The 17,428-nt window shown below is 34.7% G+C and overlaps 1 protein-coding gene across 1 annotated transcript in view; it reads right to left on the bottom strand.

Moving 5' to 3' along the window:
- Positions 1 to 1,337, bottom strand: part of LOC150092814 (uncharacterized) — a 740,966-nt gene extending 739,629 nt beyond the window's left edge. The window contains exon 1 of the mRNA XM_090414287.1: positions 1,039 to 1,337. The gene's annotated coding sequence lies outside the window, so the exon portion shown is untranslated. The remainder of the gene's footprint in view (positions 1 to 1,038) is intronic.
- Between the last annotated feature and the right edge of the window lie 16,091 nt (positions 1,338 to 17,428).

Genomic DNA, 17,428 nt, shown 5'->3' with positions numbered 1-17,428 from the left:
GCGAGAAAATTAAATAATAAAACATGAATATTTTGATTATAATACAAATTAAACTTTAAAATAAGTGTAAAAAAATTAATAAAGAATGTTAATAAATCTAATATTTTTAATTCCTTCCAATTTCCATACCACATACACAAAAAATGAAGAAACTGAAGTTTGGATATATCCCGCCTTCGGAATACATATTTATAATATATATCTAATGTTAATAGAAACTGATAACTAAATAAACAAATATATAACAATTTCTCCAATAAACGATCAGTATTAATCAGTGGTTTGCAAACTCAGGGGCGCGTCCAAGAAATAACTTTATTGAATTTACGCTGTATTTACTTTAAAATAGTGTTTTATGTTGAATATACCACAGACTTAAAGCTACGTGTTATATGCAGTATTTACATGCATTATAAAACATTAAATAAACTTGGGTAATATTTGTCTTTTACATAGTTGGTAGGATTAATTAAAATTGAATCTTACCAGCTACGTAATATTTAAAGATTATTACTACTATGGCAAATTAATAGGATGAATAGTGTGAAAAGTATTCATCAGATGGAGCAAGAAGTTTAGAAATTCGGCGTTTGGGGGGGGGGGGGCCTCGAAAAAGAAAAAAAAAATTAACAGCCACCGGTTTGAACAACCCAAATTCCTGGGATCCATCGGAAGGCCACTGATGGCATTTAATATTGTTATATGTAGTAATAATAATAATTAATATATTTAACGTAATAATCATTGTAGTAATATATATATATATATATATTACAGATGCTATATTACACATAGTTACTTAGATGGAATGTACGAAGCGTGTTTGATTAGTTGATTTGCGCAACTAAGTGGAAACAAATCCTTTTCTGATTAACATTGCCAACTGTTTGTATACAATGAGTTATCCTATGCTGAATGGTTTTTATTATATTTCATTGTGCTAATCGCTGTTTTAAAAACGAGAAAATGATAAAATGACGTCATGAAGGCGGAGAAGAGCACATATCTATAGAGTTACTAAAGCCTAATAAAACTTACCCTACGGCGGAAGCACATTTCCTGTCGGGAGGCCCTTTCTGATTACGGGACGCACCCGTCCCTTTCAATTTTTCGCTCAGTTGTATGATTCATTTATTGAGATAGTAGTAAAGATATGTACAGAATCACTTCCTTATTGTTTTATACGTAGACTGTTTCACCTTTACTCCGTTTCTGTAGTACATCCGACTAAAACAATCATCTGCTACACTCTACAGCCATGATTTCACACTGTTTCAGGTCGTAGGTCAGTGAACACTTTTCGCGCTGCTATTTAATAAACTCGCCCCTTTTTATCCATATCCGGACTAATTTTATATTTATTAGTTTCAAGGAAATATGGAAATAAGTACTTTATATTATCAAACGACGGTCACTGTTTAGAAGTCTGGGATGGAGTTCTAGCAGCTCCACAAATTTCACTCACACGAATTCATTCTCTTGCATAGAACCGTACTTCTAAACCACTTCGCCAAGCGTAAGAGCCAAATTTACGAGGCTGACTCTTCTGATTGGTTTGCTGAAAAGAATGACCACTACTGCTATTGGTTAAAGAGAGCAGGTATAAGTCTGACAGTAATGTGTCTGCTCGCGTTGCATTTGATATTGGTAGTAAGAAATCCCTCTGAACTGGTTTGACAACACATAGTACAACTACCAAAAATGGCACATTTCTTGTATGTAATCACTCTAACAACTCAAAAATTAATAAGTTTTAAGTAGGAAAAATAAATATTTCAAAGAAAGAAATATCATCATTGAAGAGGAAGTCAAACATAAAATGATAGTGTTATTGGGTGTATTACACGTAACTTGAATATGATATATAAACAAATATATATATATATTCATTTATATATATATAATGAATATATAGTTTTAAGTAGGAAAAATAAATATTTCAAAAAAAGAAATATCATCATTGAAGAGGAAGTCAAACATAAAATGATAGTGTTATTGGGTGTATTACACGTAACTTGAATATGATATATAAACAAATACATATATATATTCATTTATATATATATATATATATATATATATATATATATATATATATATATATATATATATATATATATATATATATATATATATATATATATATATTTGTTTTTATATCAGTCTCACTCACGAAAGGTTTGGAAACCTATACAACAATTTAATGTGCTATAGATTTTCAATTTCCAATAAGTTTCGAATTTGTAGGTTGCGTTCTCAGATTAGTTAAAACTAATATCCGGGAACGTAACTTAAAAATTCTAAAAGTATCCCATTGTTTGTCATCACAATTAAATTAACTCTATATGTACGCAATGACGTTTGTTTTTGACTAACAAAACCACCAGCTGGTGGTTTTGTTAGTCAAAAAAAAAAAAAGATTTCTATTTCTGGAAGTTCTTGAAGAGATTTTTATTATTTCACTACCTAAATGTCAGTGTAATTTTTACTTATCGAATTTTTAAAAGTAAGTATTTCTATGTCCGTTAGAAAAAGTAATTTTTAAAAGACTTATTCCGCTACTTTTATGGGGGAAAAAAAGAAAAGAAAAGAACATTTTAGAATAAGAGTTTGAAAACAACAAAATGTATTGCCATATTTCTCAGCTGCCACCCTTTATTCTTATTGTTGACGAAGAATTGTGATCACACTTATTTCAAGAAAACAGTTCATAAGGTGAACACAAAAGCCAATAAGTTGTGTAATGACCGACAATAAGTATGTAGTCCGAGGACTCGTCACGGGGGGGGGGGCGTCATTCACATCTCGTCATGACAAGAACTGAACTCAGATCTTTTTTAACTGAAGGGTGCATGGCCCGTTAGCGCAGTTCAGACTGAAGGTATTGCTAGTTGAAGATACAAAAAATTCTTTCGTATCCCAAACTCGATATGGTAACCATATATGGAGAAATTTATAATAAAAACTAACATTAACAGTGCAAAAAATTGAGTGGGCAGAAAATAAAGGTACGAAAGTTGACGCATGAGAAACATCCTAGTATTTTGATGTAAAGTGAGTGAGTCATATCCTGTGCGATCCATCTGACTTTGTAGGCAATATACCGTGTAACAAATAGGTTAGTTTATGTGTGTATTATTCATTATATATATATATAATGAACAGCAGTATTCCTATTGAAATTGTATGTCACTTAATGTTGTAACACAAAAACAATAAACCCTCGCCTTCCTTCTGGGTAACTTCAACACTGCCAACTGATGCAAATTAAAGTCCATCTGTTATATCCGGGAACTTTAAGCTGGGCAGCCAGATGCCAGAAGGAACCATACCAAGTGTGAAGTGGCTGTACTGCTGAGAAGGTTACTGGATAAACCATCGAGGAATATGTCGAAGGCGAAGTGTGGTGTACTGTATTTCGGATTATAAACACTTTGAAAACATACTTGCAGCATTTGTGCATTAAACATTGTTTTAAAAAAACAAAACAAAAAAAAAAACACTATTTCGAATAGCGGGTTTTGTTTTCATGGAAGGAACAGAATTATTATTACTTGTAATGATGCCTCCATGGAGTCACTGCATGAGCCGCCTTACCAGTGACAGCCGGTGAAAATTATAAGTGGGGGTGCTGCATATACAAAATAAAAAAAAAAAATTCTTTTTTTTCCTAATCAGTAACCAATTTATTAATAAATAAATGTACATATTAAAAAATTGCTTTATTAAAAATATTTCGCCCTCACCACGAACAAACGCCAATAATAAAAGTTTCGTATATCACAGAAATAACGCGCGCATTTATACGATTTATCTGTAAGCGACACTGCCCAAACGAGCAGTGTCGGAATCACTTGTAACGTGCAATGAGAAGAAACGCAAACGAATATCGGCGAGTCTAGCTGCAATTGGCCGAACGCGATAATTCTGACACTGCGTTAGATCGCAGTGCATTTGTTTCGTGTAACAATAATTAAAAAAATATAATTATTTTCAACAGTGATACTCGTCATAATTCAGGTTTGTATCTATAATAAATAAATAATTATATGTTATTTTAACAAAATAAAATAAGATTTACAAAAAATAGTTCACCCTCACCACGAACACGCACCAATAATAAAAGTTTCGCATCTCACGAAATAACGCGCGCAAGCATACGATTTATCTGTAAACGACACTGCCCAAACGAGCAGTGTCGGAATCACTGGTAACGTGCAATCACAAGCGCAAACGAATATCGGCGAGTCTAGCTGCAATTGCCCGAACGTGATCATTCCGACACTGTGTTAGATCGCAGTGCATTTGTTTCGTAATCTAAAGCTTTAATCGAACAATTCCAATTATTAACTATTCAATCACTGTCGAAACATAAGCTGTAACCTTTACATGTTGTATTGCGTTTATATAATGTTGTAAGCATTGTTGTTATTTATAAACACAAACAAAATTTAATTTTTTCGTTTTTTCCTTGGGGGTACTGCAGTGTCGCAGTGCTTATGTACGAGCCGCCACTGCGCCTTACACTACACAATCCACCACACACTCTACGCTACAGATTTTTTTTATTTTTAATGTCTCTCTCTTCCTTAACTATACAGTATACAGCATTTCGTTCTGAGTCGATGATCGAAGATCATGGCCAACTGTATTCTATTTGTTGTTCGAGGCAAATATAGATTTTTTTTTTTTTCTCCCGAGGCAAGTATAAATACAAATCGAGTATTCCTGAATATTTGTCTTCAGTAATGAAAGAAAATGGATAAACGGAAATTTAGCTTGTGATAGTATAAGTAATTCTTGCAGAAATCAGATACAATGAATTAACTGCCTCCAATAGTCGGCGGGTTTGCTATAAATGTCATTATAATATGCAGCATATGAACTTGCACGCTGCTAAGGATAATGAGTGGCTGACTGATAGCAGATTAAAATGCAGTTCTTGTGCAACTAGAAACCTGAAATGTTTCTAAGAAATAGCTGTTTTTTATGTGAATCACACCCACGAAAGGCTATAAACCTTTAACATAGTACATCACATCGGTACCGTGAGTGGGCTAAGGGTTCGATAAACTGGTAACCCCTGCCTCTAAGAGACCAAACATGAAAGTATTTTAAAGCTACTTTAGGATGCAATAAGCGGGATGGTGGGCTCACACTGGGCAGTGAACTTCATCTACTACCTAAAGACATTCGCAAACATCCATGCCCGCAGTGGGATTCGAACCCACAACCAGCTGGTTAAAGACCGGAAATTTCTAAGCAAATATTGGTGAGGAACGTCATCAGATTCTTAACCCAAGTTTATGCATGCCGGTTATTTTCATTATGTCAATCTACCCATCATTTGGTCTTCTGAAAATGTCACGTATTCCCAGAATATCTGCAATCAACTAATAACTGATACACTGCAGCCAGTAGTATCATTAGTGCCAGTACTAACATTAATGTAGTTGCTGATGCTACGATGAAATCGGGCATACGTCAATACGGCCTTTATGTGCACACTGAATGGGAGGGTGGAGCAATATTAAAAAATAAAAATAAATAAAATAAAAGTTTTTTTTTTTTTTTTAAATATTAAAGGAGATTGAAGTTGCCATTTATAAGTAAAACAAGTATTCCCTTGATAGAATGAACAATGTAAATAAGATTTAAATTTAAATTTCAAACGTAAAAAAAGAATAAAAATAAAAGACTATTAAAACTGTCCCAATACTATCAGCAAGAGATTTATTCTAATTTTTTTTTTTTTAACTTTTGGAGTGAAATACTGGAATATACCATTGCAATATCAACAAGAGATTTATTCTAATTTTTATTTTTCAAAAAAAAAAAAAAAAAAAACGTCGAGCATTACAAACTAAAAAAAAAAAAAAAATGAACAGTGCGTGTGTCGCATAACTAAACGCGTTAATCGAACAAGAGAGCAACAGTATTTTGACGCAAGTCGGCGCCATACAGTACCAGCCTTAGGTGGTGATGACCCAGGGGGATCCAGGTGCGCAAGTTTCAATATCTTAACAGAAATTGCAATTGAAAAAATATCGCTCTTAATCATTATTGATCTAAAAAACAAAATGGGTCGCAATGTAATTGATATGAATGATAAGAGTGATATGAAACTATCTGGCAAGTATTTGTACAGTTTTCCTATTAATACTGTATTTAATATAAGCTCGCGTCTCTCTCTCTCTCCCTCCACCTTAATTTTATACTTTTCTAAAAGATGAAGATAAAATATTGTAAATTTGTTCGCATTTTACATTAGATGGGGCACCCTCAACGTTTTCATTATGAAGGAGAGTATAATTTTCACTCGTGTTCTCGTTCCGTTTGTTCTCGGGTTCATTCGGCGAGCTGGTCATCTAATCGATGCTCGCTTATCTCCTGAAAATATAGGTGTGAGACAACGCATTTCCTGACACACCCATCATTTCTTGAAATGATAAATGTTTTCATTGATTTTCGCTAAAATATTGCTGCAATAAATGTGAATAATTTAAGGCTAAATTCGATTTTTTTTTTATAGCGAATGTAGCGAGCCAAATTTAGTCTTACAATGTTTGTTAATTAGAATTATCCATATTTTTAATGCGTTAATGCATTTATTTTGTATTTCTCACGTTGAGGACTTTCCTGTAATATTTTTAGAGCCTAAAATACAATACACACTATCGTCAAAAGTAAATGAATACTACTAAAGTGCAGATGATGCAAATAAAGGCTACGAAAATGATGTACGAGCGTTAAACGTACATGCGTTAAAGGATGATACTGATACAGGGGAGTCAGTTAAGCACCATACTCAACAACAACAACCACAAAAATAGCTTACGGAGCAGAGTTTAACGACTTGAGAACATGTACACTTCAGAACGACATCATGATCATCATCAGTGATTCTATCAGGAAATTTAAGCTCACGATCTTCCAAGTATCCTTCGATTTCGTAATCATAATTCTAGAATAACGTGGTTAGGTATATGCCATACTAAGTATTCTTAGTATGCAAATTGCGTCCGAGTTTCCAGGACGAAAAACCCTTCCACATCCATATGGGACAGGCTAACTCACCTTTAGCTGAAAAGCCCTGATGAAGGTTCTCTGCTCTTTAAACGAGATTCCAACCAAAGGACCTCATCTATACCGAATGAGCTACGGAAGCTCTTCAAGTGATTTATCTCGCTATTTTTTTTTTTTTTTTTTAATCAGGTGGGTGAACATGGATCTAACGAAAACTCAGAAACCACTAAATGAGGACTGGATTGCCCAACCTCAAAGCACAATGATGAAAGTGTGATGCTTTGGTGTGGTGGTGGGAGAGAGAAATGTGATTTTCGTGGGTGTATATAGAATTGATCCACAAGTGTTTATCGATACTACTATGAACGGAAAGGTGTATTTTCCATGTTTCTGGATAACGCTGCACTTCCTGCAATAGTTGAATTGTACTGTAAAGGGACATATTTGTCAGCAAAACAGGTCCTATATATATAGTCTTGAAACGAAGCCGAAATTTTCAAGAAGAAAAAATAACTTTTGGTCAAGAGTTGGAAGAAATGTAATTTAATTATATTCAATGAAAACAAATATGAAGTATTCAAGGCCATTTGTACAGTGTGTAATGACTATTCATTTAAATCTTACGCTATGCAGCTCATTACACACTCAGGAGCAGCAGCTGAGAAAAACTGACTAACTCCACATTTACGCAGCAAATTATCGAAAATTTTTAAAAGGATATGGCTTCTAAAGGAAACAAATGACGATTTTCCGCTCAAGAAATGATAAATCATATTAAGGATCTTAATATAGAAGGATCTTAATAAGGATCTACAAAAATTTACTAAGAGTGAATTTTTGAAATCGGTTGTTTTGGCCGCAGAGCCTGAAAACGAAACATTTGAATGATTAATTAAGGAATTAGGTGTATTTACAGGCAAAGAGATAAATGAATCGATTAATATGAGCTCTTTTTATATATATATTTTATGCAGGGGCGCGCCAGTAGTGTCCGGCGCCAGTGTGCAAAACTTTAGTTGGCGGCCCTATACCCCTCCCTCCAATAAAAAAACACTTCATAAAAACGTTATTTTTAATATTTGATGCCAATAAAGTGAGTATTTCATTTTGAATTTTATCTCCTAAATAGGAGGGCATATTTTTAAAGTCGGGATCATTAGCTACACGTCGCGTGTGTTCCGATATAAAAGGATCAAACTTTTCTAACATCTCAATGCATTTTAAAAAATTGCCATTGTTGCGATCTTAAAGTTTATTACTTTTACCACGAAGAGGTTGATTTTGTTTGCCTAAAAATTATTATATTACAATACTACAAAAATTATTCTTTTTATAACTCCATACCAACGTTTCCTTTCATTATCTAAAACTGTTTGTTGCAAATGATCAATACAAGTTTTATTTTCTAAGGATGTAATTAATTCTGTCCATTTTTTGTAATTGTTCTATGAATTAAATTTTTCTCATGACGATGCAGGTAAATTGCAAAAATGTTGCCTATATTCTGCTAATAACAGCAGAATATAGAATAAAGTTAAAAACTGCAGCAGATTTTCTTATATATGTTTAGAGCAAATGCGAGTTTGAACAAGATAAAATAAATTCAAACGCGCGTCATCCTGTAAACAATAAACTCATGCAAGTTCAATTTTTTGCTTGTTTACGCTAAACTACTTGTTAGAATCAGAATAAAATAAGATCTTAAGGAATAATAACAAATAAGTGATTATAAATAATTTGTTTAAGACAAATCTATAAAATATAATTAAAATTTAAACAAAAATGTAATTTATTTTGATATAATTAATGAATAATATTTTATTCATTAATTAAATAAATTAATGCGCCTGGCGCCTGTGTGCGTTGCACATATTGCCGGCGCTCCCCTGATTTTATGCTTAGATGAAAGTCACGGTATTACAAAAACAATTCAAATCTTAGTATGTGCGAAATGCTTTGACACTGGGAAAAACTAAATTTGTCGAAAAGTTGACTCACTTCATTAAAAGAACTTTCCAATGCAGTGAACATTTATAATGCAATTAAAGAAGATTAAAAATAATCTTCTTTAAAGAAGATTAAAAATAAAACCTTACTACTTCCACAAATAATATATGCTCTGTAACTGCTGATGGTGCTTCAGTAATAAAAATTGAAAGAAATCGTGAACTAAGTTTGAGTGCGCTACTGCGCATGATTACAGCTTTGCTGAAAGCGACAAATTTCACTGGGACAATTCCCAGTGAAATTTGTCTATCTTTTTGTTTATTTATTGTATTTTTGTCTTAATTAGTGTATCTTTTTCTTAGGGGAGGGACGAATGCCCCCCCCCTCTAGGTGCGTCACTGATTACGCGTAAATATATGGATAATATGGAACTAACAATTCGACGAGTTCTAAATACAAACAACACAAGTGGTGTGTTATTAAAATAAATTTAGTGCTTTATGCAAGAATAATGACGAAAAGAATAATATATTAATAATAATCACATAAAATGGTTAAGTTTTGATTCTTATCTGGAATGATCTCATACGTCAAGCAGAGAGTAATGATTTTTCGATTTTTTTCTTTTTTTAATAGTTTCATTTCATAAAGACGATATCTAACAAAACAGTTCGATCAAATATTAAAAATAAAAATGCCAACTGTTTGAATGTCCATGCTGGAACGTCAATATCGGAGGATTATACTCCTTATCAAACTACTGAACCATTTATTGAAGAACCGAAATTTAGTGAGATTACTCGTGCCGCATGCTGAAAAATAATAAGCTCCAGGAGTGGACTGTATACCGGCGGAGCTCCTGAAGAATGGTGGGTCCTGCTGGAGCAGCTGCACCGGCTCATCTTGATGATCTGGCGAGAAGAACGGCTGCCGGACGAGTGGAAGGAGTCGCTGATCACCCCAGTATATAAGAAAGGAGATAAGGCTCAATGCGGTAACTATAGGAACATCTCACTGCTGTCGACTGGCTACAAGGTGCTGTCTAACATCATGCTAATACGCATCACACCATATTCAGAAGAGTGCCTTGGTGACTACCAGACGGGCTTCAGGAGGAACCGTTCTACAATAGACCAACTCTTCACGCTGCGCCAAGTTTTTGAAAAGTGCTGGGAATATAACCGGGAAGTTCATATTTTCATTTCTCATAGTAGGGTATATAAGTTCTGTTTGCTACACACTTGGGTATTAACTAGGGTCTACCTATTCACTGATGAGACCTCAATAAAGGTTGAAACCGGTCTGGGTAGTGACCTCCTCTCATAATGTAGAACAGTAATACAGCTCCTAAGAGCTGGGTTTCACATTATGGGTAAATACCAAGAATAGTGATCGGAGCTTGCTCCACCCTTACTATGAGTTGCCTCAGTGTAGCACTACCAAATGGGTCAGATGTTGCACTATCCAGGTATTTGCTTACGCTGGGCCTCGCCGAACTTTATATAGTTTCTATATTCGGCATGAAACTCTTTGAGTTTCATATTCAGCTATGAAACAATATGGGATGTAATATCCCTTAACTTAAGTTCATGTCGCCGAATTGAAGCCTTTGGCTCTTCATATAATTAATAAAAAAAAAAAATTTTTTTTCATAGACTTTTCTAAAGCCTATGACTCAATAATACGCCCAAAAATATGGCAGGTGTTTGAAGAACTGGGAATTCCTCCTGGAAAACTCCGAAAACTGGTGCAGGTGTGCGTAACTGGTTCGAGAGTAAGAGTGAAAGCAGAAGGTGACCTGTCGGACCCGTTTTCAAGTACAGACCGGTGTGAAGCAGAGTGATGGGCTTTCTCCGATTCTTTTCAATCTAGTGTTGGAAAAAGTAATTAGAAACACACAGCAAGTGGCAGGTGGAGTCGACATGGAGGTGCAAGTTAGGATTCTTGGCTACGCGGACGACCTGAACGTCATGGCGCATCAACGGGACGACGCAGTGGCATTGGTTACTGCTATTGAAGAAGCTGCAGAAGAAGTTGGCCTGAAGATAAAAACGCCGAGAAGACAAAATACCTTTTTATGAGTCGCCATGCTGCTCAAGATCCAGAGGGAGCTGCACAGTTTGAGAGGGTGAAAGTATTTAGGTACTTGGGTTCTTTCGTGAATGAAGACAACAAAGTTGAGGCTGATGTTCAGAGTCGGGTAAATTCTGCGAATCTGGCCTATTATCAGGTGCGTCCCCTTTTCGCCTTGCGCTTGCTGTCTTGGATTACAAAGGTGGGACTATACAAGACTTTGATCAGGCCTGTTCTCCTCTACGGTGCTGAAGCGTGGACTCTCACGGCGAGACAAGCCGATCACCTGAGAGTATTGGAGAACAAGATGCTACGACGTATCTATGGAGGAGTCATGACAGACGGAGTCTGGATGAGGCAGTCCAATGCTGCCATACACGCTTTATACAACTCGGCAGACATCTTGATGAAGCTGCGAGCCCGGAGTCTTCAGTGGCTGGGGCACCTGTACCGTATGGGCCCCGAAAGAACTGTAAGACAAGTGTGAGAGACCCGACCCCCATGAGGGAGACCGAGGAGATGGGCGGATCAGGAGAAGGAAGACCTGCAGGCTGCAGGCTGGGGACCAGAATGTGGCGGACAGTCGCAGGGGACCGTGCCCAGTGGCGATATGTGGTGCTTGAGGCCAAAAGTCCTCCCCCCCCCGCGGTCTGATAGCGCCTGGCTAATGTATGTAACTGTTTGAAATCTATAAACATTGAACTGAATGCAAGATCTCTAGAACTTGATTTTTTTAATGTATTTTTTTCGTAATATTTCCTTTTTTAAGAAATGGATTTAGAAAGTTTGCAATAGTTACACAAAAGACTTTCCTCATCTTCTGCCATTTCAATATTTAGCTGGGCAAATGTAAACATGATGACAGATAGAAAATAAAATTAAAGTTTACTGGGAATAGATAGAATAGATAAAAGAAGAGTACTGTAGCTAATTTATATATATTGACTTGAATTGTTATACAAATCCGTCCAAAATGATGCTAATGTATCGTGGTAGTTGGTGATCATTTTATATACACAGCCATTGTCATCTTATCAATCCTCCTTATATTACTGACGTACACGTATTATTATTATTACATAGTATCTCTGCGGAGTCGCTGTACTCAACCGCACTAATCTGGATTTCGCGACTCGCTAATCTACCTCGCAAATGTATTTTTGTCTTAACTGCGTGTGTTCTCTGACCAATTTCCTATTTTGCAGGAGTTAACTAAAATTAAAAAGCCAGTTTCCGAAGAGAAACATTCTACTCCATTGTGAGAGCGGCTAAAAGCCTTACTGAAACTCCTTGCCTCATGACGAAATCGAGCCTCGAACCGAACGTGTTCGGTTCGAAGCTCAATATGAAACACGTGTCTTTCCAACCGAAAGACACGTGTTTCTTCCAAATATGCTACGATGTTGCTGCGTCTTATACCACTCCTAACAGATGTACGTACTAGTTGAGGAAAATCTTGTGGGAGGGGTTAATTAATGTAGGAATGCGTCGACAGTGTTCCCTCGGTCATACCCATCGTTCGGTTTAAGGGGAGCGCCTTTCCCACGGCTCGATACTTCGAAATGAATAAAATGTTGAAAGAAATCCGTATGGACGTATCGACAGTTAATTCAGTGACTAAAATAAATAAATAAAAACATTACAATGAGCATTTCGAAATCGATTGGAATGATTTATGAAAGGCTTATTTTTTTTTTATGAACGTCCCTTCCAATGTCGCGATATTGTGATTTTAATTGTAAAATGCCTTAGGCTCAATGATGTGATTTCTGTAATTAACTTTATATAGGAAATTATTTCAATAACGCATTTTATGCTCAGTTATTAAAATATGAATATAAAATATGAGCGCAGCGAGTTTATCAAAATACCAGACAGCTGTGGGTCTCGACGGAACTTTCACAGCACATTAAAAATAAATAAATATAAATAAACACTGAAGTCGAAACATTCCGTAACCTATAACCCAGAACAGGTGGCATCTATATATATACTGCATCATACAGGTGACAAGCAGGGACTAAATTATGGTCAACTGCCAACTAATTTTAAGTGGTTGATGATTTAAATGATAATTAAATTGTCATTTAAATGCTCAAAATAAAGTATTTCCTTAATGCTAATACTATTCAGTTCTGTTCTTGAGGGTGGCATTTTTCGATAGATCCGGTGGACTTCCTGTATTTACTGGTGTTCAGAGTGTAACAACACCTACTCGTGACTGTACTGCTTTCGAAAACTAAGGTATAGTTTTTTTTTTTTTTTTTTTACTAATCCAGCAGATGTTTGTCCCAGTTTAGTTAACTTATGTGCTTTTAATGAACCCGCCCTCTATAGGCAGTTATGAAGTTGTCTTCTGATTGCATGCAGCATTCGTTGACTGTTAATAAGAACGTGAGCTTTGTACTAAAACAGATAAAACAATTAAAATAATAGCTACTGCTAATCTTCAAATAAAACACTTACGGCAAACGATCTTGAATATGTGCACGTGAACAATGCATGCCACGAATATGACACTTGCTAACACGTTGCCATTGTAACAGCCACTCCTGATGAAAACCGGTTCAAACTCATATGGTATAAATGTAGGTTTAGTTAACATTCAGGTTGTTTTTAACAGTATTACACCTCTCTTAAAATAATTTAGATGGAATTCTCATAAAATATTTACGTTTTAGCACAGATCTTATAGATATGCTAATTATAATCAAACTCTCTCTCGAGAAGTGACTTATTACGTGTACAGACATCAAAATGTTCCAACTAACTAAATTGAAATCTGTCAATTACGTTAATTAAGCTTACAAAGATCAATAAAAATCCGTTCAACATTTGTATGGTATGTATACAAACAGACGGTTTAATTAATGCTAACAAGTGCATTACGAAATGCACCTAAAACTTTCCGTGGATTGTAACTGAGACAAACAACTATTATTCACGGAATAATAGTTGTTTGTCTCAGTTGTAATCATTTACATCATTTTATTATTAAATATATATATATTTGCATTATGCCAGAGATGCATAACACAAGGGTCGTCGCCAGATTAGATCGTCCCTGAGGCGAACAATCAAATATCGCCCCTGATGGATTATAAGACAAAAATATAAGAAAATCCCCAATTGCTATTTTGTTTTTATTACAAGAGAAACATTAATGCAAAACGATTACATAATATTAATTAAATGTTTGCTCTACTGGGATATCGCACAATAAAACTGTTGATAAGCTCTTTTAAATTTAAATTGTAAGCTCTGTCGATATAGTTTGCTAGACCAACCAATCTTTCTTGGGTCATTGCTGTTCGCAAATAATTTTTAATCAGTTTAAGCTAGGAGAAACTTCTTATCTAGTTCCTAGTTCAAAAACAAACCAGACTAAAAGTATACAATACATTAGCCCTACCAGTCTTATTGTATGGAAGCGAAATCTAGACATAAAACAAAAAGACAAACAAAGATTAATAACAGCAGAAATGAAGTTTATGAGAAAAACTGCAAAGTATACCCTATTTGATCACAAAAGAAACGAAGAAATTATGAAAGAATTAAACCAAGAACCAGTAATAGAAAAAATTAAAAAATATAAACATAAATGGATGGAACACGTTCAAAGAATGAAAACAGAAAGTTTACCAAAACAAGTCTAAAAGTACAAGCCATTAGGGAAAAGAAAACCAGGACGTCCTCTTAAACGATGACTTCTAAGGCCGGAACAGGCCATGCTAAGCCTAAATGCTAAGCCTTGATATGCATGATGATGATGAAACTTCTTTCCGCACTTGCTACGCTAACAGGAATTGTTAGCGTAGCGACGGCGCCTACCGCAATATGGCTGAACCGGCGCCCTTATTAAGCCCTCATTATATATATATATATATATATATATATATAATGAGTTGTAGTGAAGTAGTGTGCCCTCCCACGATGAATTCTTGGAGGAGTCATACTGTAATAATAATCCATTTCCCCTTTGAGAGATATACTCTCCTAATTCTGTAGAAATTAAACTTAGCAGAATTATGAATATGAGGTTAAGTCAAGAAGTATAGGCAATGTATTTTTTAAAATTACCATAATATTTATTAAAATTACAGTACATGCAGAACAGACGAATGTCTCCCAACCCCGCATACACTGTTTTCAATACACTTCGTCGAGCGATGCAAAAACGTTTTGTAAATGGGCAAAACAAATAAATAATTTCGCTTGGTAGCAGGTCACATATTCACAGTCTTCTTCGCTTCTTAATCGCTAGCAAAATTATAACTGCTCAAAGCATTTACGGTTCAAAGACTGGGCTGTATAATGGATGCTGTAGGTCTTCAAATTGTAACATTTTGAGCATTCCAAACTTTATGAAAATAAAGTATCTGTTGTGAATAATTTCATATGTAGAACTACAAATTAAAATACGATTGGTTTCATCTTCTGTTTTAAAGAATATGTGTGCGGCCTTTTTCAGTGTTGTCATCAGTCACTGATTGACAATTGATTTGCGAACAGCGTAAATCCACTCTTTTACACTGTGCCATGTCTTCAGCTCAGTATCATCAACCTACAATAGCTGAATCATGCACTATATTCTTTCATTCAAAAAGCCAACTGACAAGTCGGAGCCAAATAACCAATTCCCCTACATCAAAATGAGGTTTCATGTTTAGTTGCGCACGCATTCAACAGCAGACCAATCGAAACTAACTAAATAAACAAATAAATCGTGAATATGATACATCTTCCATGGGAAAACTGCAATTATAAAAAAACTAGAATTATACTTCTGGGCAACGATAAGTAATAGCAGACATGCTGTTGCTACTTGACGAAATGAGCAATTATTTTTTCTAGTAGCAGTTTCTAAAATATCAGTATGCGGCTGCACACACCGCACGATCTCGAGTTGCAAACTTGGATTCCGATTACATGGTATACTAATGCAAGGCTGCGAAATACGAACTGAATCTGGCCTTTATTTTTGATTTCAGAGTATTGTAATATGTAACTGTTAAAATTATAAAATTAGAAATATATTTGTGGTAATTTTAAAGGAAAAATTTTATTCATTTGTGTATTCTAATAATAATAATAATTTTTAAAAAATTCTATCGCCTTTTTCATTTGCTAAACTAAAGATGGCACATTGCAGTCGTGATTTCCTTGATAATCTGTCGGCTGCCGGTCTTTGCAGGAAATGATTCTTTTAAGATCTTGATTTCTGATTATATCTTTTAAGTAGTACAAGGTAAAGAAACTCCGATGCCGAGGATTGTATTCTCGTAAGCGCTCAGGCTAATTTTAGAAACTTATATTGCTACAAACATTCGGCTTTGAAATAATAATGTTGGATGTATTATCTACTTTGCCTATGTAATGATTACCCTTTTTTACCGGCACGGGCAGATCACGTTGACCGAGATAGCTACCGCCATCTCTTATTTCTAATCGTAACTAATAAATTATTTTCATGTATTATTGTTTATGTATTCTGCTGTCGAATTTTTAAAGTTGAAGGGTTTAAAAAAAAAAAAAGAAAGAAAAAATCTCTATTAACGTGTATCAAAGACTGAATAAAGATTGAACACTAAAGATCAAAAGGCTAGAAAAATTACTAGAATCATCTCTCTCTCTCTCCTCCTTCTTCCTGCAAACATAGCGTAATGGTAGTCATCGCGACGCTACTTGAACACACTATATTTTATGTATTATTTTTATTATTATTTTAAAATGCGTAATATGTGATATATCAGAAGGAAAAGCAGTCTAAAGTTTCATTATACTTTGGAACACTGTGGAAGATAAGATGGTCTGACTACTCAACGAAAGTGACACCTTTTAAAAATGATCCCTTCGAATCATCCTCAATAATTTATTTTTAAAAAAGGGGACACTTTTTTGTTAATATATATCGAACTTGAAGAATTTTTAATGATCCTCCCTCTATCACAAAATGTCATCGCGCTTTAGTTTCCCTCATCATCATGTCGGGTATAAAAAGAATTGAAATATATATAGTACCAGCCTTAAAATTTCTAGATACATTTATTTGTTTTTAACCGTCAACCGTTAACATATTAATCCCTACAATACTCTATTTTGAAAGCATTTCACTGTATTCAGCAATCCAGTGAATGAGGAGTACTGTATATGCAATTCAAAAGATTATTTAAAGATAACTTAAAAAATAATTTTTAAGATATTTTAAACATATTGAGGGACAGGCTTCTGAAAAATCCTTTTGTTTTCTTTTTCTTTTTTTTTTTTATCTAAGCAAATGCTTGGACTTTGTAACGTGACATTACTCCATTACTATATATAACCCTTCTTCCCCCGCCCCCCTTAGATTGTTGTCACATTTTACAGATATCTGATTTTTTCA

Source organism: Typopeltis vanoorti, chromosome 25 (genome assembly GCF_054136105.1).
Source record: "Typopeltis vanoorti isolate ZY-2024b chromosome 25, IOZ_Tvanoo_1.0, whole genome shotgun sequence".
NCBI lineage: Eukaryota > Metazoa > Arthropoda > Arachnida > Uropygi > Thelyphonidae > Typopeltis > Typopeltis vanoorti.
This window is presented reverse-complemented; position numbering and strand designations above follow the sequence as displayed.